The 24,340-nt window shown below is 39.1% G+C and overlaps 1 protein-coding gene across 8 annotated transcripts in view; it reads right to left on the bottom strand.

Annotated features, from left to right (window-relative positions):
* Positions 1–24,340, bottom strand: part of WDFY3 (WD repeat and FYVE domain containing 3) — a 324,335-nt gene that overhangs the window by 269,367 nt on the left and 30,628 nt on the right. The gene's annotated exons all lie outside the window — the stretch shown is intronic.

Genomic DNA, 24,340 nt, shown 5'->3' on the forward strand with positions numbered 1-24,340 from the left:
ATTTAACTTTTAACATTTATTTTCACAAAGTTTTGGGTTACAAATTTTCTCCCCTTTTATCCCCTCCCCCCCCAAACCCAAGCATTCTAATTGCCCCTGTAACCAATCTGCTCTCTCTTCTATCCTCCCTCTCTGCCCTTGTCTCCGTCTTCTCTTTTGTCCTGTAGGGCCAGATAGCTTTCTTTACCCCTTAACCTGTATTTCTTATTTCCTAGTGGTAAGAACATTACAGTTGATCCTAACACTTTGAGTTCCAACTTCTTTACCTCCCTCCCTCTCCACCCCTTCCCTTTGGAGGACAAGCAATTCAATATAGGCCAAATCTGTGTAGTTTTGCAAATGATTTCCATACTAGTTGTGTTGTATAGGACTAACTATATTTCCCTCCATCCTATCCTGTCCCCCATTACTTCTATTCTCTTATGATCCTTTCCCTCCCCATGAGTGTCGACCTCGGATTGCATTCTCCTCCCCATGCCCTCCCCTCTATTCTCCCCCCCACCCTGCTTGTGCCCTTGTCCCCCACTCTCCTGTATTGTGAGATAGGTTTTCCTATCAAAATGAGTGTGCATTTTGTTCTTTCCTTTAGTGGAATGTGATGAGAGTAGACCTCATGATTTTCTCTCGCCTCCCCTCTTTATCAGGAGAGACAATTTGAAAATTATGGGCCTACCTGAAAGCCATGATCGAAAAAACAGCCTAGACATCATCTATATTGAATCTATATTGAATCTATATAGAAAGGAAAAGAAGCTGAAATTCAAAGTTTTAGGAACAAATGTTGAGAATTGTTTTTTCATACAACTGGGAAATAAGAAACACAAGTAATGAGATATAGACATTTATCTTGCCCTACAGGACAAGAGAGAAGATGGGATAAGGGAAGGGAGGGGTGTTAGAAGGGAAGGTACACTAGTGCAAGGGGCAATCAGAATGCAAGATGTTTTGGGGTGGGTGGAGGGGAGAGATGGGGAGAAAATTTAGAACACAAAATTTTGTGGAAATCAATGTTGAAAACTTAAAATAAATTTTAAAAAAGACTTACATGAACTGATGTTGAGTAAAGTGAGCAGAACTAGAAGAACATTACGCACAGTTAACACCCACACTGTAAGACAATCAACTTTGACAGACTTAGCTTTTCTCAGCTACACAATGATCTAAGACAATTCCAAAAGACTCATGATGGAAAATGCTATCGACATCAAGAGAAAGAACTATGGAGTGAATACAGATAGAAGTATACTATTTTCTCTTTTTGTTTGTTTTTTCTTTCTCATGGTTATTTCCTTTTGTTCTGATTCTTCTTTCACATGACTCATGTGGAAACATGTTTAATATGACTGTACATGTATAGCCTATATCAGACTGCCAGCCATCTTGGGGAAGGGAGAGGTGAGGGAGAAAAAAATTGGAACTCAAAATCATGCAAAAGTGAATGTTGAAAACTATCTTTACATATAATGTGAAAAAATAAAATACTATAAAAAATAGAACTCAATAACCCAGTGTTTGATAAAATGGAAAACATAAGTTGCCTAGGGAAAAATTCCTTATTTGATAAAAACTGCTGGGAAAACTGAAAAGCAGTCTGGCAGAAAATAGACTTAGACCTACACCTTACACACTACTCCACAATATATTCTAAATGAATGTTTGGCCTTAATATTAAAGCTTACACTATTAAAAAAATAGAAAAGAATTAAATCATACACATCTCACAGCTATGGGTAAAAAATTAAGAGATAAAGTCAATTACAAAAGATAAAATACATAATTGATTATTTGAAAACTAAAAAGTTTCTATACCAATAATATTAATGCATCAAGGATAAAAAGGGAAGTTTTCGAATGGAGGAAAAGTTTTTGTTATCAAAAAGGAACTATCAGAAAAGAAGATGGGTTAGTTACTCGGCAAGAACAAAAGTTGAGAGGAAACACCTAGATCACTCTATTGGTGCTGTCTCTAGCTGAAGTAGATTTCATTGTGTGAGTTTTTTTCCCCAGAAATAAAACCTCAAGCTTCCCTACTTTCTCCTAAAAAACATATAACCCAAAAAACAAAAACAAACTAAAACACTAACTCTTGACTGAAATGAATTTGCTGAATTAATAACCATCCACTGGAAGTCTCAAAAGTTAGCAGTCAGACATCAGTACTATAACTTTTTTAAAAAAGCTCCTTTCACCAAATTAGAATAGTTGAATGTTTGTCATTAATGAGGAGGTGTAACTATAACAATTCTTTCTAAACAGTTTCTTCTAACACTAAATCTTATGATACTAATTTATGCAATTCCTTTTAGGAAAGTGAATCTTTTAATCTAACAAACAGCTGACTTAACAAATTAAACAGCATATTCTGAGAGAGGAAACACACACTGAGTTACATGACAGCCTGACTCAATTGTTTAAATTGTAGTAATCATGTTACAGAAATCCTAGACATCTATGCATATCTGAAAGTATTACTTTGGTTACATTTTTTATTTAAGGTATGTAAAGTGAAATAGTCTTTTTACAATCTTCTTATTGATCATGTTCTCATCCATTATTAGACCATCTAAAAGGACTGACAATCAAGAAAATATTCACAAATATCTCAAGAGTGAGAGTTGTCTAGAATGCTGTCAGATTGAAAGGTTAAATTTTCCAAAAGGTACTGCATAAATTAATTTAAAGGAAAAGAAAAAGCAAAAATAATTACCTACTCTGTTTTCTATTTGGAAGAATTAAAAAAGGTAGAAGAATGCTTTCCTGGACTGAAAAAAAAAAAGGTTACAAAAAATATCTTTTTCCTTCTTATTCTTTAACAGCAATGTATTCATGCAGGCCTCATGTGGACTGCTCATTAACATCTCATTAACATGCTCATTAACAGGGTACAAAACTTCTTCCCCCCTTACTCAACTACTGCTTTTTTTCTATCCATTCCTCCTCTTCCTCCTCACTGTGCTTTGCCCACTAAGCAGTTTGGGGCTTTGTAAGACAAGGCTCTAAGAATTTCAGGTTCAGATATGGGGCTGGAGAAAGGAAAGTCAGTACTGGTTGCGAGGCTTATACTAAAAGCTTTAGAAGCTGTTAACTCAGCTTCTTTACTTGAACATTCAAGAGTCAGAGATCTTTCAGAACAAATTTGCTACCTGATAGTTTGAAATACAGACTCAATAATAAAATTACTTAAGAGTATCGAAAGAACTGCCACAGCATTTATGGGTAAAGATTTGAGAACTAGTTATTTGATAAGTGAATGGATCTGTGACAGTAACAGGAGCTTCTTCCACAAGACACAGACCACCCTCCATCCATGCCTCTCCCCTCAGGTGATTCCTGCTCTTACTCTCCTATAAACTTCCACAGGGGCTCCACTCCACTCCATTACTCCAGTTCTCATGACACTAAAGCAATAAAAAGAGGAAGAAAAGAGAGATGGGGGATATCTGGAAAATAAACTGCTTCCAAAAAAACTATGTTTTTAAAAATGGAAGTATTTATTCAGAGATAAGCAGAGAGTTCTCAATAGCACCATGCAATTTCCCCAAAAGTAATCCCTCTAATATGCCTTCAATCATATTAGTTAACAAAAAGCCAGGAAAAATGGTAGTCACAGAGTAACAAAAACCAAAAGCAATGAGCAGTAGGCTTACTCTTGGCTCTTCTGTCTCCTTAACCTCTAGATTTCCATATCCTGAGAGCAATTAACCAACAAGCATTTATTAAGTGCTTACAATGTGCTAGATACTGTACTGAGGATAGCAACAACAGTGCTTGCCTTCAATAGGGAGAAAGCACATATATATGAGGCAGTTAAGATGGTACAGTGGATAGAGCATTGGGCTGGGAATCAGGAAGACGACTCTGGCATCAGACACTTCCTAGCTGTGTGACTCTGGGCAAGTCACTTCACCCTGTTTGTCTCAGTTTCCTCATGTGTAAAATGAGCTGAAGAATGAAATGGCAAACCACTCCAGTATCTTTGCCAAGAAAACCCCAAAATGGGGTCATGAACAGTAGGGCAAGACTGAAACAACTGAACAAAAACCTTCAAGGGGAAGAAAAAAAGCCACAAGGGGAAAGTGGTAGGGGCTGGAGAAAGTCTCCTGCAAAAAATCTCATATCCAAGATATATAAGATACTGATTCAAATACATAAGAATAAATAAAAATCATTCTGCAACAGAAAAAAAAATTCTGAAAGATGAACAGGCTATTTCAAGTATGAAAAAATGTTCTAAATCACTGACGATTAGAAAGGTGCACATTAAAACAACACTGAGATCTGACCTCAAGCCCATCAGATTGGCAAAGATGACAAAAAAAGGAAAAAGACAAATATCAGATGGGCTGAAGATTTTTTAGAAAGGCACACTGCTATAATGCTGATTGAAATTAGATCAGTCCAGTCATTCTAGAAAGTAATCTGGAACTGTGCTCCAAAAGACAACAAACTGTGCTTTTGACCCAGCAATATCACTATTAGACCTGGAATTATCCTTGAGCCGTACAAGGAAAAATAACCTACATGTATAAAATTACTTACAACAACTCTTAGAAGTAAAACAAAACAAAACAAAAAAAATAAACAAACCTATAAACTAAGGGGATGTCCATCTATTGGGGAATGGCTAAACAAACTATGGTACATAAATAAATGTACTGGAATACTATTTCACCTTTAAAAAACGACAAAATGGGTGGTGTCAGAAAACAACTTAACTGCAGAGTACAGTGAGTAGAAGCAGGAGATCAATACATATGATAACAATATTATTAAGAAAAAAACAATTCTGAAGCATTGCCATGTTTTGCTCAATACAAGGATTAAACCTGATCCCAGAAGAGTAATGATAAAGCACACAACCCACCTCTTGACAGAAAAGTGATGAACCCAAGAAGCAGAAAAATGCAATTGTTTTCAGACACAGTCAAGGGTGGGATTGTATTTTCCTTGAATATACACATTTCCTTGAATGTTTTAAGGACTATTTTGTTTTCTGCATTTTTCAGGGGGACAGGCAGAGTAGCAAAAAAAAAAAAAAAAGGTCACTGAGATATCTTTTTAAATATAGAGAAGAAAACAGAAGGGTAGGGGAAAAACAGAAAACAAGAGCAGCTTTGAAAGTTGAACATTGAATTTATAAAGTACGTAAAAGGAAAAGCAAGAGAGCTTTTTTGATGAACAGTTCTTTGCTGTTCTACATATATAGAAATGCTGGTTTCATCTGGTGTTTAATAAAGTTTAGAATAAAAATGACTTAAAAATATATATTTTTGTCTTGCAAATCAAGCTCTCTTTTTTCCTTAAGCTTCAAAGTCAAGCCAACTAGCATTTATTAAAAGCCTACTATGAGGCACTGTGCTAAGTATTACAGCTACAAAAGTGACAAAAGACAGCCCCTGTTTGAAAGGAGCTCACAGTCTAATGGGGGAAATGACATGTAAACAAACATGGGTGAGAAAATAAAAAGGGTAAATTGAAAGTAGTCTCAGAAGAAAGACACTAAGGTTAAGGTCTGGGAAAAGTTTCTTACAGAAGCAGGGCTTTATCTGAGCCTTGAAGGAAATCAAGGAAACTAGGAAACAGAGATGAGGAGAGAGTTGAGGAGTAAAGAGCAGCTGGTGAAAATTCTGGGAGTAGGAAAATGGAGTCTCTTATGAGGAATATCAAGGAGGCTAGCGTTACTGGACCAAAGAATACATCAAGAGGAGTAAGATGCAAGAAGACTGGAAAGATAGGAAGAGGACAGGCTATGAAGGCCTTTAAAAGAGCAGCACAGAATTTTTTATTTAATCCTAAGGTTTACAGGAAGGCCCAGGAGTTTACTGAAGGGGTAGAGGAGAGATGTGGTCAGACCTGTACTTGTACTTGAAGAAGATCAATTTCACAGCTGAAGGGAGAATGGAATGGAGGAGCAAAAGACCTGAGGCAGAGACCAAGCAGCAGTATATGGAAATACTGGTGACAAGGGCTTGCCACCAGGATGGTGACACTATCAGGAGACATTGACAAAGAAGAAACAACAGGATCTAACCACAGATTGGATGGTATCCTGCAAGCCTGGGTGACTAGGAAGATGGTAGCATTTGACAGTATGGAAAACGGGAGGTTTTATGAGAAAAATAAGTTCAGTTTTAGAGATGTTGAGTTTAGGCTATCTATGAGACACCTAGTTTGACATGTCCAGTTGGTAGTTGGAAAGTCAAGCCTGGAGGTCAGGAGAAGGGTTAGGGATGGACAAGTAGATCTAGAAGTTATATGCATAGAGATGATAACTGAATTCATGGGAATCAATGAGATCACCAGGTAAACCGTATAGAAGAAGGGAAGAGAGCCCAGGACAAAGCCTTAGGATATACTTATAGTTAGAGAGCATGACTTGCTCTCTAAGACCCTGAAAAGATTGAACTGAAAAGGAATGAATGGTCCTATAGTAGGAGAATTGGTGTCCTGAAAGCTTAGAGAGAAGAGAGGATGAAGGAGGGGGTAGAGAAAAAAAAAATTATGGATCTATCTCCTAACAGTTTCTTAAGAAAGTATTATTACTCATCATGAATATTTATTTATAAGGATCAAGGAGCTACATCTTTCTAATGCTTTCAATGTATGCATTTTCTCTCTGGATTTCAGTCTAAACTGTCAACAACTAAGGAACCATATCTGGATTCCACCTTCATTATGAGAAGACACTTATAACAGAACCAAGTTCCTTGCACGCAAACCTGCACACAAGCAAGGAACAAACATTTATTCCTTGGTTTCTCCTCCCTAGAAGGTAACATATAACCTCAAAAATGCATTATTCGTAATATCCCACTGTGGATGCTAAAAGCATTGGTTCCCTTAGATAAACGTGCTTTTATGAAAATGGCCGTTAAAGCCCTTCAACAGTTTATAGAAAATTCTCCAATAAGCATGAAAGAAATGAAAAAGTCAAAGACCAGTGGTCTCAGTGGCAAAAGTAAGGAAATCATCTTAGAAGGGAGTAACAGAAAGATGGCAGAGTAGAAAGACGCACATACACATAGCTCTGAACCCACAACCCATGGAACAACTACAAGGTGGTAACTCACGGTGAATTCTGCACCCAGAGGCCACAAAACATTGGAGCGAGGGAGATTTCTGTTCCGGAGAGACCTGCAGACCTCTCGCAAAAGGTCCTTCGCACTGCGGACTGGGCGCCGGGACTGGGAGCTGAGTGCAGCCCTGCCGCGGCCGCAGCACCGAGAGGAGGAGATCCGAGCGGGCTTCAGGGACGGGATCTCCAGCGGCCGCACAGGTCCCTCCACCCACAGGTGACGGGGGTCGGTGAGAGAGTCTCTTTGGCGGGTCGAGGGGGGAGTGGGGTGCCCCTATGGCTCGGGCCCCCTCGGGAGACAGGAGCTGAGGGGCGGCAGCAGACCAGGGATCCCCAAGCAGGCAGGAGCCTGGATCCATTGTTGAAGGTCTGTGCATAAACTCCCTGAGAGAACTGAGCCCATGAGGCGGCCCTGCCCCAACCTGAGCATCTGAACTTAATCTCACACTGAATAGCAGCCCTGCTCCCGCCCAAAGCCCTGAGGCTGAAAGTAGCATTTGAATCTCAGACCCCAAGCACTGGCTGGGAGGATCAGGAGGCGAGGTGGGTGTGAGGAAAATATTCAGAGGTCAAGTCACTGGCTGGGAAAATGCCCAGAAAAGGGAAAAGAACTAAGACTATAAAAGGTTACTTTCTTGGTGAACAGGCATTTCCTCCCTTCCTTTCTGATGAGGAAGAACAATGCTTACCATCAGGCAAAGACACAGAAATCAAGGCTTCTGTGTCCCAGCCCACCCAATGGGCTCAGGCCATGGAAGAGCTCAAAAAGAATTTTGAAAATCAAGTTAGAGAGGTGGAGGAAAAACTGGGAAGAGAAATGAGAGACATGAAGTCAAAGCATGAACAGCAAATCAGCTTCCTGCTAAAGGAGACCCAAAAAAATGTTGAAGAAAATAACACCTTGAAAATTAGCCTAACTCAATTGGCAAAAGAGGTTCAAAAAGCCAATGAGGAATGCTTTCAAATGCAGAATCAGCCAAATGGAAAACGAGATTCAAAAGCTCACTGAAGAAAATAGTTCTTTCAAAATTAGAATGGCACAGATGGAGGCTAAGGACTTTATGAGAAAGCAAGAAATCACAGAACAAAGCCAGAAGAATGGAAAAATGGAAGATAATGTGAAATATCTCATTGGGAAAAACAACTGACCTGGAAAATAGATCCAGGAGAGACAATTTAAAAATTATGGGCCTACCTGAAAGCCATGATCAAAAGAAGAGCCTAGACATCATCTTTCATGAAATTATCAAGGAAAACTGCCCTGACATTCTAGAACCAGAGGGCAAAATAAATATTCAAGGAATCCGCAGAACACCGCATGAAAGAGATCCAAAAAGAGAAACTCCTAGGAACACTGTGGCCAAATTCCAGAGTTCCCAGGTCAAGGAGAAAATATTGCAAGCAGCTAGAAAGAAACAATTCAAGTATTGTGGAAATACAATCAGGATAACACAAGATCTAGCAGCTTCTACATTAAGGGATCGAAGGGCATGGAATAGGATATTCCAGAAGTCAAAGGAACTAGGACTAAAACCAAGAATCACCTACCCAGCAAAACTGAGTATAATACTTCAGGGGAAAAATTGGTCTTTCAATGAAATAGAGGATTTTCAAGCATTCTTGATAAAAAGACCAGAGCTGATAAGAAAATTTGACTTCCAAACACAAGAATGAAGAGAACCATGAAAAGGTGAACAGCAAGGAGAAGTCATAAGGGACTTACTAGAGTTGAACTGTTTGCATTCCTACATGGAAAGACAATATTTGTAACTCTTGAAACTTTTCAGTATCTGGGTACTGGGTGGGATTACACACACACACATGCACACGCACACACACATAGAGACAGAGTGCACAGAGTGAATTGAAGAGGATGAGATCATATCTTCAAAAAATGAAATCAAGCAGTGAGAGAGAAATATATTGGGAGGAGAAAGGGAGAAATGGAATGGGGCAAATGATCTCTCATAAAAGAGGCAAGCAAAAGACTTATTAGTGGAGGGATAAAGAGGGGAGGTGAGAGAAAAACATGAAGTTTACTCTCATCACATTCCACTAAAGGAAAGAATAAAATGCACACTCATTTTGGTATGAAAGCCTATCTTACAATACAGGAAAGTGGGGGGTAAGGGGATAAGCAGGGTGGGAGGGATGATAGAAGGGAGGGCATGGGGAGGAGAGTGCAATTTGAGGTCGACACTCATGGGGAGGGACAGGATCAAAAGAGAATAGAAGTAATGGGGGACAGGATAGGATGGAGGGAAATATAGTTAGTCCTATACAACACAACTAGTATGGAAGTCATTTGCAAAACTACACAGATTTGGCCTATATTGAATTGCTTGCCTTCCAAAGGGAAGGGGTGGGTTGGGAGGGAGGTAAAGAAGTTGGAACTCAAAGTGTTAGGATCAACTGTCGAGTAATGTTCTTGCCACTAGGAAATAAGAAATACAGGTAAAGGGGTCTAGAAAGCTATCTGGCCCTACAGGACAAAAGAGAAGATGGAGACAAGGGCAGAGAGGGATGATAGAAGAGAGAGCAGATTGGTCATAGGGGCAATTAGAATGCTTGGTGTTTGGGGAGGGAGGGGATAAAAGGGGAGAAAATTTGTAACCCAAAATTTTGTGAAAACGAATGTTAAAAGTTAAATTAAAAAAAAATAAAATAAAAAAAGAAGGGAGTAACAAAAATTCAAGTATTTAAATTTCAGTCTAAATTATTCAGAAAAGTAGAAGAGGGAGGAAGGGGAAAAGAAAAAGGAAAATTATGCTTTTATCACCACATATTCTTAACCCAATTCTCAAAGGCATTTTTGTCTACCAAAGTTTAAAAAAGGAAACTTTACTGTTATGGGTTTCTCCATCTGTTAAAGAGAGGGAATTGAATTATATAAACAATAAAATTCCTTGTAGTTCTGTCTATGATCAATAATTCTGCACTCATCATTGAGATGAGTGACTAAGATAAAAAAAAGTGAGTTAAAATACCTCCCCTTTAACCACAGTTTGGAAACCTGTTCGAGAAACTCTCTTTACGATTTCTACTAACACACTTGCAGGTATAAACACTCCATAAGTTAAGAAAGCTTCTCTCTGTGTATCATCAGGTGAAATGCATCTATGAAGCTTTTACTTGCTTGGCATTATTTCTAATTTATTTCTGAAACAGCTCCATCCTAAACAAGAAACTCCATCAAGGCTCCATAGCAATAGACTTTTTCCTCAAGCAAAGGTACGGCCAACAAAAAAATCAAAAATATAATAAAGATCAAGAAATAAGATAAAACTACACTTCCCTACCAGTCAAAGCCAAGAATTCCAAACAAAAGACTAAAAACATTGGACAGACTCCAAAAGTAATATGGATAACCAAATTATGCTGTCTTCATGTGCAGAATGGCTTCCAGCTCTACTGTGTTGCTTCTCAACAACCATGCATGGCTGACAGGGTGGCAGTACACAAAGACCACAACTTTTCATCCTTACTTAGCCATGGTATTCATATTTTTGTGTGTATCCATGCATAAAAAAAGGTACAAATGACCAATGACTTCCAAAGCACTTCTACATCAATGGCTAATGTATAAATGCATGTTCAATTAAGGGGATCAGGAAACACATCTTATAGAGAAGACAGGATTTAGCTGACATGTGAAGGGAAGACAGGAGACACAGAGAGGGAAGGACAGCATGCCTGGTATGGACGAAAGACAGTGGAAATGCTAGGAATCAGGAGATGGAGTATCTTATTTGAAGAACAGAAGGAGGCCAGTGTTACTGGACTGATGAATACATGAGAGGCAGTAAGGTAACAGAAAATGGGGGGCAGGGGGTTGGATTACAAGGATAGGTTATGAAGGGCTTTGAATACCAGAGGATTTTATATTTGATAATGAAGGTGATGGGGAGTCACAAGAGGGGTGTGTGTGTGTGTGTGTGTGTGTGTGTGTGTGTGTGTGTGAACATGTGTGTGTGAGAGACATGGTCAGGTCTGTGCTTTAGGAAGATCAGTTTGACAGCTGAGTGGAGGAAGAACTGGAATAGGGATAGATTTATGGCAGGGAGAACAAGCAAGAGGATATTGCAATATTCCAGAAGTGAGGTAATGATGGCCTGTACTGGGTGTGGCTGCACTGTTGGAAGAAAGAAGGGGGCAAATAAAAGAGGTGTTTGTCACAAAGATGTAAATGCCAGGATTCGGGCAAGATTCAATATGGGGGAGGAGTTGTGAGCCTCTTGACTGGGAGGAGGGCAGTACCACCCTCAACAATAAAGTCAGGAAGTCAGAAAACTTAAAGGTTTGGGAGGAAAGATAATGGGTTCAGTTTTGAACATATTGAGTTTAAGATGCCTCTAGATGTCCAATAGCTATTTGGAGATAGGAACAAATCTCAAGGTCAACAGAAAGATTAGGGCTAGATAAGAAGATATGAGAATTATCACCATGGAGATTATAACTGAATCCACAGGAACTGATGAAATCACCAAATGGAATAGCATACAAAGGAAAAAGAGAAGGTCCAGGACTGAGCTCCATGGAACACCCATGGTTACTGAGTGCTACTTGGATGAAGATCCAGCAAAGGAGACTGAGGAGTAGTCAGACAGACAGAAGAAAAACCAGGAAAGTATTGACATGAAAACCAAGAGAAGGAGAAGAGGTCGATCGATGATGTCAAAGGTTGCACAAAGGTCAAAAGGATGGAGGACTAAGAAAAGGCCACTAGATTTGGCAATTAAGAGACCATCAGTAACTTTAGAAAAAGCAGTTTCGGATGAATGGTAATGTCAGAAGCCAGACTGTAGAGAGTTGGAAAGAGAATGAGGGGAAAGAAAGTGGAAGAGTTGATTACAGATGGCTTTCTCATGGAGTTCAGCCAACAAAAGGAAGGAGAAATATGGGACAAACAAGTAGAAGGGATGGATCAAATGAGGATCTTATTTTACATATGGGGGAGATAGGGACAAGTGTATAGGCAGTAGGGACACAGTAAACAAGGAACGATGGAAGATAAGTGAATGAATGGGGATAACAGAGGAAGAGATCTGCCAAAGACAGGATGCAATGGCACCATTGTGAACGTAGAGAGAGTTCGTCTTGACAAGAAGAGCCACAAGGGTATAAAAAAAAAAGAATTCGTGGCAAAAGGCATCTGGGAGACAGAAGCTGAGGAAGAGAATAGTAAGGTTTCAGAAAATGGCCTCAGTTGTTCTAAGAGAAATGAGGCCAAGTTCTCAGCTGAGGGACTGGAGGTCATGGTGAGGATAAAAACAGGTTTTGGGGCGGCAAGGAAGAGGGAGAGGTGGAATAACAACAATCTGTGATCAGATAAGGGAGTTTCAATATTTATAAACATGGAGGTGGAGATCTGTGGGTCAACGATAAGATCAAGATCTCCGTATGAGTCAGAGGTGGAGTGGAGGGGTAGGTTGTGAGAAATAAGTAAGTGGAAGAACTGGGAGGTTGGGGTCTGATCTTTGAGGAGGTATCTATACGCATGTTGAAGCCCCTGGTCTAAGGGTAGAAGTTAAGAGGGGAAAGACTGTGAGCCAGGTACCGAATTCACTGAGGAAAGAAGGGGAATGTCCTGCCTACAGTCACCAGAACTTTAATTGGATGGTAAATACAGATTGAGTGAATCTCAAAGGAGGAGAGAGTACTGAGTGGTGACGGGAGACAGACAGAGATACGCACAGAGACAGAGGGAGGAAGCAAGGGAGGGATGGAGGGAGAGAAAAAGATAGAGAGACAGAGACAGAGAGATCTGGAAGGGGCAATGGGGAGCAGACTCCCCAACCACAACCATTGAGTAAGGAGGTAGCCAGGTCTCAGTGAGAGGGAGAAGATGAAAGGAGTGGGAACAGAAAAGATTTTAGTTGTTTTCCATAAACAAATTCACAGCTCCACCTATAGTAAATTAGTGTCTAGCCTCCAAAACCCCCTCCAATGACTATCTTTTGTCATCTTACCAATCTGACTGGTATAAGGTGGAAATTCAAGAGTTCTGATTAGCAATTCTCTTAGGAAAGTTGGCCATTTTTCAAATGGATGGTTAGTTTGTAATTCTTCATTAGAGAACTGTTTGTTAATGCCCTTTGACAGCCTTCTGTAGTTAAATCAAATTATGTGTATATGTATGTGTGTGTGTGTGTGTGTGTGTATATATATATATATATATAAAAATATATAAAGTCCATTATCAGAAAAATATGCTTTGAAGATTTTTTCCAGATTGTTTTTCTTCTGATTCTAACTCTTTTATCTTTCTCTGTAATTAGCTCCAAGTTATCCTGTGTAAATCTTGTTTGCACATAGTTGTTTTCATGTTGTCTCCTCCACTGAAATGTGAGCTCCTTGAGGGTAGGGATTGTTTTTTGCCTTTCTTTGTATCTCTAGCACTTAGCACAGTGCTTGGCACATGTGTGGCATTTAATAAATGCTCGTTGACTTCATATGACTTCACTTGTTCAGAAGATTTTCTTCATTTTATATGATTAAAAGTGTTTATGCTGATCACAGTTGTCCCTTCCCTTGCCAGAGTTATGAAATATCTCTTTTCTCTGACCTCCTCCTTGATGACACAACTCCTCATCTTCAGGTCATGTATCCATTTGGAGTTGGTTGGGGCACTGACTGTAGTTATGATTCTAAACCTCATTTCTGCATGGCTTATTATCAAAGAGGCCTGGAGTCCTAATCCTGGAATTTAGAGTCCCTGGATTTATCAAATACTATACCCCTAGGCTCAGTTGCTTCTAGGCCTTCTTTACCTAATTGGCTCTACTTTTTTAACCAGCATCAAAATATTCTGATGATCATGGTTTTGGAGGATAATTTGAGATTTAGGACTTCGAGGACCTGTCAGTCCAAGCACACAGTCAATGAACATTTATTAAATGTGGACTATGTACCAGATACAAGATACAAACAACAACAAAAGTTAGAAAACAGTCCCTGCCCTGAGGGGGCACATATTCTAATGGGCAGGACAAAACGATTCCTACAAGAAGTATACAGTATGTAGAGAGAAGGCAAAGTGAAAGGGGAAGTCATTAGCACCTGGGGCCATCGGGAAAGGCTGTGTGTAGAAGGGAGGATTTGAGCTGAGTCTTGAAGGAAGCCAGGGAAGCCAAGAAACAAAAGTTAAGGGAAGTGTATTCCTGGGATAGGAGAGAGAAGATACCACCTCGAGGGAGATGGGCTCCCATGTTCAAAGAACTGCAAATGGGCCAGTGTAGCTGGATTATAGAATACGAGGTGGGGAGGAAACTGTATGAAGACTTGAAAGACAGGAAAGAGCCTGAGTATAAAGAATTTTAAATACCAAGCAAAGGAATTTCTGTTTGACCACAAGGGTGAAAGGGAAACACGAGTTCAGTGCAGAGGCAAGTGACACTGACCCACGCTTTAGAAGAAGTACCGAGGAGACAGGCAGCAAATTGCTGCAACAACAGTGGAGGAGAAAGCTGACGAGGGGCCAGACTACACCTGCTGCTATGTGAGTGGTGGGAAGGACGCACATTTAAGAGATATAGTACAGACTGAAATGACCAGATTTGGCAGGGGACTGGATAAGTGAGGCCAGAGGAGGACACCAAAGTTTCGAACACAGGGACAATGTACGTATTCTAGAAGACAATTACAAAAGTTCCTAAGGGGGAAAAAATTTGGCTAGAAACATAACGAGCTCTATTTTGGATATGTTGACTTTGAGATGCTTACAGTTTTACAATGTCCAAAAGGCAGTTGGAAACGTCAGACTGAAACTCAGGAGAGAATAGGTCCGAGATCTGCAAAAAGTTGATAACTGAACCATGAGAGCTGAGGAGAACTTAGATAATGTAATGCAAAAAAAAAAAGCACAGGACATAACTTTGAGGAACACTCAAGTTAGAGGTCATGGCAGGGACAAGGAACCAGCAAAACGATGAAGAAAGAGTAGTACAACAGATAGAAAGAGAAGTAGGAGACAGCAATGTCTCAAAAACGTAGAGAAGGCAAGGGTACAAGAGGGTGATCAACAGTATCGAATATTGCAGAGGTCAAGAAGGATGAAGACTGAGAAAAGGCATTAAATTTCACAGTTAGGGCAATCACTGCTAACTTTGGAAAGGGCAAGTGCAGCTGAATGATGAGGTCAGAAGCCAGACTACAGAGGATGTAAAATCAAGTGAGACAAGCGAAGATGGCTTTCTCAAGCAGTTTAGCCATGAAAGGAGAGGTACAGGACAACAGCTGGCAAAGGGACTGGGTGAAGTGAGAGATTTTTCAAGATGGTTTTGTTTACAGGCAGGCAGGAAGGAAAAGCCAGTAGATAGTAGACTGAGAGGAACTGAGAGAGAGTCATAGGGGCAATTTGCTAGAAAAGCTAGGAATGGAAGGAGATCAAGGATTCCCCAGTAAAAGGGCTTCCCTTGGCAAAGAAAAGAAGGTCCACATCTTCATCTGAGATATCAGTTCAGGATGGGAAAAGGGGAAGCTCTCAGTAAATGTTTCCACTTTTTCTGTGAAGCATTAATCAAGGCCTTAAACTAAAAGGGGGAAGGAAAGTGTCATGGAAGGACTTAGAAGAACTGAGAATGCCTGGGACTGACACTGTGGTGAGTGAGACAGTGAATCAATTAGAAAGGGCAAGAACGTTTGCTGAGCTGCAGTGTGAGCCCAACAGGAATGAAAGAGGGAGATGATGGGGGTAGTCCCCTTCTTTTTCATTATTTCCCTTGTAATTCTTGACCTTTTGCTTTTGCAGAAAATTTCAGTTACTATTTTAGCTACCAATTAACCAATTACCATGTATATATTACCTACCTATCTGCTGTCAAGCACTATGCTAGCCACTGGGGATACAAGTACAAGGAAAGAAGAATCACTAATCACAAAAGCACTAATCACGAAATTCTAAAGGAGGAGACGAAGTACATCTGAAAATATACACAACTCAAAGTTAATAAACACAAATCTATACAAAATAGTTAAGCAGAAGGTAGTGTGGGAAACAGAGAAGGCAATAACAATTGGATAGATCATGAAAGGTTTCATGCAGAAGATGGTGCATGAGCTGTCTTAAATCAAGAGGTACTCCAAGTGGCAGAGCAAAATAAAACTGTGCATTTCAGGTATGAGGGACTGCCAATACAAAGGTACAAGGACAGGAGATGGGGTTCATATGAGAGGAACAGACAGAGGGCTAATTTGCCAGGATCAAAGAGGAAAGGAGGGTGATAAAACAGATAATGTGGATTACATGAAACTGAAAAGCTTCTGCACACAAACAAAATTAATGCATCTAGGATAAAAAAGGAAAGCAGTTGAATGGGAAAATAATCTTTGCATCAGATTCGTCTGAGAAGGGCTTAGTATCCAAGATATATAAACAATTAACAATATATATGCACATATATAGTTAAAATTTTAAGTTCCCCAGTAGGTATGTCATCAAATGATACAAATAAACAGAATAGCAAACAATAACCATATGAAAGAATGCTTCAGATCCCTAAGAGTATCAGAACTAAAATCAAAACAGTCCTAAGTTTCCACCTCACACTAAGGCAGGAATGGTCGATGTTAGCAAGGCCGCCAGCAAGGCAGATACACGAGTTCATCGCTGGGAGAGCTGTGAATCAGGAGAACCATTTTGGAAAACAATTTGTAATTATGCAAATAAAAGAACTAAAAATGTCCCTACCCTTTGATCCAGAGATTCCCGTATAAGGGGTCTCTCCCAATGAAGCCATTAATAACAATAAAGTCTTCATATATACATTAAAAATATTAAGCACAGTGCTTTTTATGAAAGCAAAGAAATGGGAAAAAAAAAAAGTAAATGCTTATCTCCTGGGGAATGGCTAACAAAATACTACTGTGCTGAAGAAATGATGAACAGGATGACACAAAGAAGTGGAGAAAGATCTACTCTAACAGAGTGACGTAAGCAGTTGAGAAAATAATATACACAGTGACTACAAGAACAGTTAAAAGAGAAAGTTGCAAAATTACCAAAAATAAGCATGACTCAAAAGAAGAGACATGAGAAGTCATCTCGCCCCACCCCTTTCCCGAGGTGGGAGGCCCATGGGTTATACAATGCACATATTTTCAAACTTCTTCAATGTATTGATCGATTATCTCAACTTTTCCACTCCTTTTTTTGTCTTTAAAATTCTGATTTCTTACATGGGATGGTTCTCAGGGGGAGTGCAGGACAAGAAAAATACTGAGAGAAATGAGGGTGGCAGAAAAAAAGGTTGCTATCAATAAAAACTTATTTTTTAAAAAAAGACTAAAGAAAAAACTTTAATCTCAGAAAATGAAATTATCCCTTAATTTCTCAGAATGGAACTAAATTAAGATTCTTACCTGTCCTGCTATTTCTATTATTAGCTTCCTTTAACCTAATTATCCTTTCATCTCCATTATTCATACAGTATTCTTCTTAATTTAATGATAAAGAAACAATCCGCCTGCAGTAGAAAGGGTCAGGAATTAGAGAGGATACAGTTGCGTTCAGATCCCTGATCTGCTCCTTGTCTCATCTTGCGCAGCTCACCCTGCTCCTCTGGACATCCCAACACCTCCACCGCATCTTCTGCAAAAGGAGAATACTGGACTAACTTCCCTTCCTGATTTAAATCCTATGAAGTCATACTACTGAGATTCAAAATTGGTTTTACACTGAAATAGGGAGCAAAGTGCATTACATAAAATGGATCCTACTCTCTCATTTAGGAAAAATACACAGTTGTAGATACCAGTTTGTTTCATTGAAATCTTTAATACTCAGAGCTCAAATTCTCCATTTCGAAGTGGTGGATAAAATTTTCTATGGCACTTACACTGCTGAAGTTTCTTGAGCAGAGAAAGAAAAAGAAAACAATAAGTAAATAGCTCCTGGTTTCAAATCCTAAATCTGCTACTTACTACTACCTATGTGAAGTTCAAAACTCTTTATGTCTGTTTCCTCATTTGTAAAATGAGGGAAAAAAAGTACAGATCAGTGTTGACAGTGGGCTGAATGTTTAATCCTTTTGGGTTGGATGACCTCAGAAGTCTCTTCCCACTCTAAATCCATGATCCTATGACTTCTGAAACACACCCTCTAAGAGATAGACTCCTCACTATGGTTATCATGATGATAAACTCTCACTGTTATGTTCAATTCCCATAGCTATCTCTCAGTAAACAGAGGCCTTGGTGAACTGAGATTTTTAAAGTACTTGAAAATCAAAATTTGCATTTCCTTTGAAGAAAATCTCCCTCAAGAAAAAAAGGTCTTCTCTGTGATCTTGCATATGATAAATATCTAGCTAATCAGGTTGTATAAGAATATTTTTTTCATTTAAATACATTTTTTCCAACACCAGAAAACAATCAGATGATACCAAAGCCTTCAGCAGACATTCAAATAAATTGTTCTGCAGCTTAAAAAAAAAGAAAAGAAAAGAAAGACTATTTATAGAGAATGGCTACAAAATAAATGTTTCCAGATTCTGTCACTTCATGACTTAAAGGATATGACGAATGCATTGTCCATCTGCCTTTCAAGCAGAAGGAGCATTTTGGAGTGAACAGAGAGGCTGGCTTCGAAGACCAGAAGACGCAGATTCAAGTCCCACCCCAACACATACTGGTTATGTGACTCTGAACAATCTCTCAGTGCTCCAGATGATTAACTCTTGAAGATTTTTGGCTGGAAAGGTGACGCCTTTTAGTGGGTTCAGGGAGTCTCCTAACTCAGAAGTTCCACTTATCAATGAAACTACAGGACTAGAACCTATCCTTATTTCAAACAAGAGATGACTGTGGAATGTCATGTCAACATGGAGAAAACAATTACAAAATCAGGTATTACGTATCAACTCAAGACAAAACTCCGAGTTCTGAAAAAAACATGAGCTAATGACAAAGTCTGAAAAAGTAAGCACAGACTGACCATGCTCTTGCTTGCCAACTTCTAGAATACTAGAACTGGCAACAGCACAGAGTTTAAAGCCAAGGCCAACCCAGCGGGCCTCTTTGGGCACCATCTATTTCTGGTCTCTGCCTTTGCAGGTCCCTAATGTATTTCCTTCTAAGCAATCTTAGAATCTCTAGCCCCCTTCAAACACAATTAACCTTCTCTGTTCAGCCTTTCCTGATTACTCCCACTGTTAGTGTTCACTCCTCTCTTGAAATTATTTTGTACATGGGAAATTCTCGTTTGTCATTCTACTTCTCCCCCTGTACTGACACTTCCAAGCCTGCTCTCACTCCTCTCTCTGACCTCCAATCCCTCCACTCCCAGTTCTTTTCCAGGCCATCACTCTGCCCTGGCTCCCGCTCTTCCCTCCCCATCTTTATCTCTACACTACTTTCATCTCTTGGGTCCCTTGCCTTGTCAATCATCAGCCTTAGATCACTTCCACCATCTGATGCTTTTGCTTCCACTCATGCTGTGGGAGAAAAGCTGGAGAAAAAAATCACAAAACCATTGCTGTCTCCGCTACAAATTTATGTTCCACGAGGAGCAGCTAGGTGGTGCAGTGGATAGAGTACCAGTGCAGGAGTCAGGAGGACCTGAGTTCAAATCCCACCTCAGACACTTGACACTCACTAGCTGTGTGTCCTTGAACAAGTCACTTAACGCTAATTACCTCATCCTGGGTCATCTCTAGTCATCCTGATGAATATCTGGTCACTGGATTCAGATGGCTCTGGAGGAAAAGTGAGGCTGGTGACCCGCACAGCCCTCCCTCACCCAAAACAAAGTCAAGTGCAAGTGATGTCATTATTTTCTCTGATGGCACGGTCTTCTGCGGCAGCAAAGGCCAAACACACACACACATGTTTCATGACCTCAATTGGACTCTCATTCTAGAAAGGCAATCCTTTTATACCTTCCAAATTAACTCACCACAGTAGCATTTCTAAACCTTTTCATGCCTTCTCAAGACTCCCATGGCTGCCCCACAATACCATCTCATTTGAGAACCTTACCTCATCCTTCACTAAAAAAATGAGGCTATTTGCCTAGAGAGCCCCTTTTTCCTCTCTTCACATCACCAAGATGCCTTCTGCTAACATCTTTCACCCCATCTTACATGAAGCGTTACCCCTCCTCCTAGCCAAGGCAAGCAATTCTACACGTACAAATGATCCATTCCATACTGTCTACACTATTGTGGCTAAACTCCTCGAGAAGGCCATCAAAATTAATATCTCCACTGCCTTTCCTCTCTCTCTTTGACAGTCTATAAACTGGCTTTGACACTCATCAATCAACAAAACCTGTTCTCTCCAAAGTTAACAATAATATTAATATTATTATTAACCATATGTAATAGCTAACATTTACAAAGCACTCACATAAGAATCAAGAGAAACCAAGAAAGATAAATTTACTCGAGTATATTTAAACAAGGCTATATAATGGCAAACAGGTAACATTAAAATGTGGGAGAAGAAACCAATGTCCTTTCAATCCAAACAAATATTCTTTAACGTTGAAAAGGTATTGAGGGACTCAGAGGACCTAAACTTGAACTGGTTCCGTTTAGAGTTTTGAAATTGGAAAGAAAAGAGAGGGATTACCAAATATAGAAAGAGGGGTGTGTGTAGAATTTACTATTTCTTATAACGAGGGTGCCTATAATCATGAAAGGAGTTGAATAAACAGGCATCCAAAGAACCTCACTCTTATAAGAACTGAATAAATGACTTGAATATGTGCACATGCATGACATACACACAGAAGCTGGTATGGAAACGCATCAAGTTCAACAGGTGAACAGACAGGGACAAAGAATGGGGGAATAAGGTGGCCCAGTCAAAACTAAGTCTAATCCTTGTGGGGGGAACCCAGAGGGAGGGTGAATGGATATTTAATGAAACAGAGGACTTTAAATTGAAGCATTCTTGAGGAAAAGAACAGAGCTGAATAGTAAATGTAACTTTTAAATACAAGATTCAGAAGAAGCATGAACAGGTAAACAGGAAAGAAAAATCATAAGGATTCAATAAAATTAAACTGTTTACATTTCTACATGGGGAAATGATACTTCTAACTCCTAAAAACTTTCTCCTTATTAGGGCAGTTAGAAAGAGTATACACAGACGAGGGCATGGGTTCGCACTGAATAGGATGAGATGATTATCTAAAAAAACAAAATGAAAGGATAAAAAAGAGGAATACATTGGGAGAAGGGGAAAGAGAGAAGTAGAATGGAGTAAATTATCTCCCATAAAAGAGGCACAAAAGAGTTTTTACAGTGGAGGGGAAGATGGGGGTGGAATACATGAACCTTGCTCTCATCATTGGAACTGGCTCAAAGAGGGGAAAAAGGTACATACTCAGTTGCGTATACAAATCTATCTTACCGTACAAGGAAAGGAGGATGAGAAGGGGATCAGAGATTGGAGGGGCTGAGTGAAGAAAGGGCAAATTGGGAGAGGTAAAAGTCAGAAGCAAAATACTGTAACAGCAAGCACCGTGGTATACACAGGACAGCCTGTTGTACAGGTTGTTGGAACTGCTTTTCTAAAAGGAAAGCAACTTTTAAGGGGTCAGCAATCTTACTTTAATTACATTCACCAGCAGAGAAATAAAGACCAGCAGAGAAGACTTCTGTCTGACCATAAGCAATATGTACATCACAAATCAAAAGATCCAACTGTCTGACCATTATATACATACATAGTTACCAGAGAGAGAAGCACCAATATTTGGCTTTTCAAAGGGGTGAAGAGGGCACAGCTACCCAGAGTCTCACCTAGCATACAACCTTCTTCTCAAGAGTAAGCCCCCAAAGCAAAACCTCACCTCAGAGTATGTATACACTTTTCAGAGCCAGAGGGCACAACCTTCATGATCCACTGCCTCATTAATAAGCAAAAGGTGTGGGCATTTCTATAAAACAAGCCTCCTCTAACCAAGCTTCCCTTAATAGGCTCCAGGTGAGGACTATTAGTGGGCAGGGAAGATCTTTAACTCTAATTAATATTACAAACACTTTTGAGAATAGAAAGGCTGAAAGGAGAGGGAGAATATGATAAATGGGGAAAATAGGATGGAGAAAAAATATAGTAATCATAACTTTGAAAAAAATTACAGGAAGTTTCTCCGATAAAGATCTCATTTCTCAACTATACAGAGGCATCAAATATAGACATAAGAGCCATTCCTCAATTGATAAATGATCAAAGGATATGAATAGGCAGTTTTCAGACAAGGCAGTCAAAGCTCTCTACAGTCATATAAAAACTCTCTAAATCACTTTTGACTAGAGGAAAATTGAGACACTAACGCACCACTGTTGGTGAAGTTGTATGTGGGTTCAAACATTCTGGAGAGTAATTTGGAACTATGCTCAAAGGACTACAAAACCACACATACTCTTTAACCTAGCAATACCACTTCTACACCTAAATTCCAATGAGATAAAAAATGTACAAAAGTATTTATAGTAACTTTTACTGGAGGCAAAAAAATGGAAATTGAGGGGATGTCCATCAACTGGGGAATAGCTGAATAAGCTGTGGTACATGATTGTGATGGAATACTCTTGTGTTATAAGAAATGATATACAGGATCCTCTGAGAAAAACAAGGATAGATGTACATAAACTTATGCAAAGTGAAATGAGCAGTACTAAAGAACATTGCACACAAAAACAGCAATGTTGCATGATGATCAACTGTGAAAGACTTAGCTATTCTAAGCAAACAATTCTGAAGGACTTAAAAACTGTCCATCTCCAGAGAAAGAACTAGTATAATTTGAATGCATACTTTTTAAAAACTTTCTTTTTTTTTTCTTTTGTCAGTGTTTTCTTTCACTGCATGACTAACATGGAAATATGTTTTTAATGACTACATAACCTATATCATATTGACTGCCTCCTCAACTGGGGGGAATGGAAAGAGGAGACAATTTGGAACTCAAAAAATTCTAAAAACTGAAAGATAAAAATTGTCTTTATATGGAATTGGGGAAAAAATGAAATATTACATTGAAATTTAAAAAAGAATGGGGGAAATAAAAGTAAGAGGGAGGAAAATACAAGGGAGAATACTCCCCAAGCAAAACAACCTTCCTAATCTCAAAGGGAGAGGGAGAGGAAGAGGGAGTGTTGAACTAAAAGGAAAATGTAAAATAAAAGTCAAATGGGTCTACAAGCATTAGTTACAAATGTAAGCCTCCCATGCAACTTGAACTCATTTTATACTAATATACTGGCAGACAAGTAAGCAACTACATACAGGTTTTCAAGTTTTTATAAGATCTTTTTTTATAAAAAGGACTTTTTAATGAAACTTTATTTTAAAAAACAGTATATTAAAATGAAGCATGAAGCCTTGGCAAAACTGCAACCATATGAGCACAGAGGATAAGACACTTCTATATTATTCTGAAATACACTGACTTTTTCATGTCATAATATTCTATAGAGCATTTAAGCTTTAAAAAATTGGTATTTTTTATTATAACAATAAGAAAAACTTCCCTCTGAAATTTATTCATGTGATAAAAATTTCTGAAAAATTTAAGCACTGTTAATAAATAAATACAAAGTCCTCAAAAATTTATACTGTGATCCAGAAAGATAAAGTGACCATATTTTATAAGAAATTTAGAGCTATGAATAACTTTAGAATAATATTTTTGATACATTTTCCAATTTTAAAAATAGCTGTACTGAAAATGAAGAAATTTTGGTCACTCCAGCAAAAAAAAAAAAAAAAAACTAAAAATAGCAGCAGACCAAAATAATGATCAAAAAATCCAAAGAGAAACTACAATGAATACCTTTATCTGAAATAGAACTGGTCAAGAAGGCAACCAAAAGCCCCAAAGAAGAGCAGAGGAAGCTCAGGAGGTGGCAGGCCCAGTCAGAGACAGACAACTAAATTCCTTAACTCCAGAGACAGAAAGATGGTTATTGCTTAGAATTGGTTGTAGAATGGTGCAGGAGAGATCAGGACAGCAACTGTCAGACTGGGACAACTCAAGACACCAGATATCAGCACTCTTAACTTGGAAGATGGGGAGGGGGGGGGGGTTCTTATCCATAACTCTAAAACTTATCAGAACTCAGATCAGACATATCCTAGAAGACGTGTGTCAGAGGAAGAACTCAGGTCAAGACTAAGCAGGGCCGACCACCCCACTCAAAAGTAGAAGGGGTGAGCTGAGGTTTGGCACAAAGCTCTAATTCAGAATCAAAGGCTGGAAATACGAACTGAAGAAATCATCAGACAGCACAAAGAATTTTTATAGATTCAGAGACA

The sequence above is a fragment of the Notamacropus eugenii genome, chromosome 7 (assembly GCF_028372415.1).
Source record: "Notamacropus eugenii isolate mMacEug1 chromosome 7, mMacEug1.pri_v2, whole genome shotgun sequence".
In the NCBI taxonomy this organism is placed as follows: Eukaryota; Metazoa; Chordata; class Mammalia; order Diprotodontia; family Macropodidae; genus Notamacropus; species Notamacropus eugenii.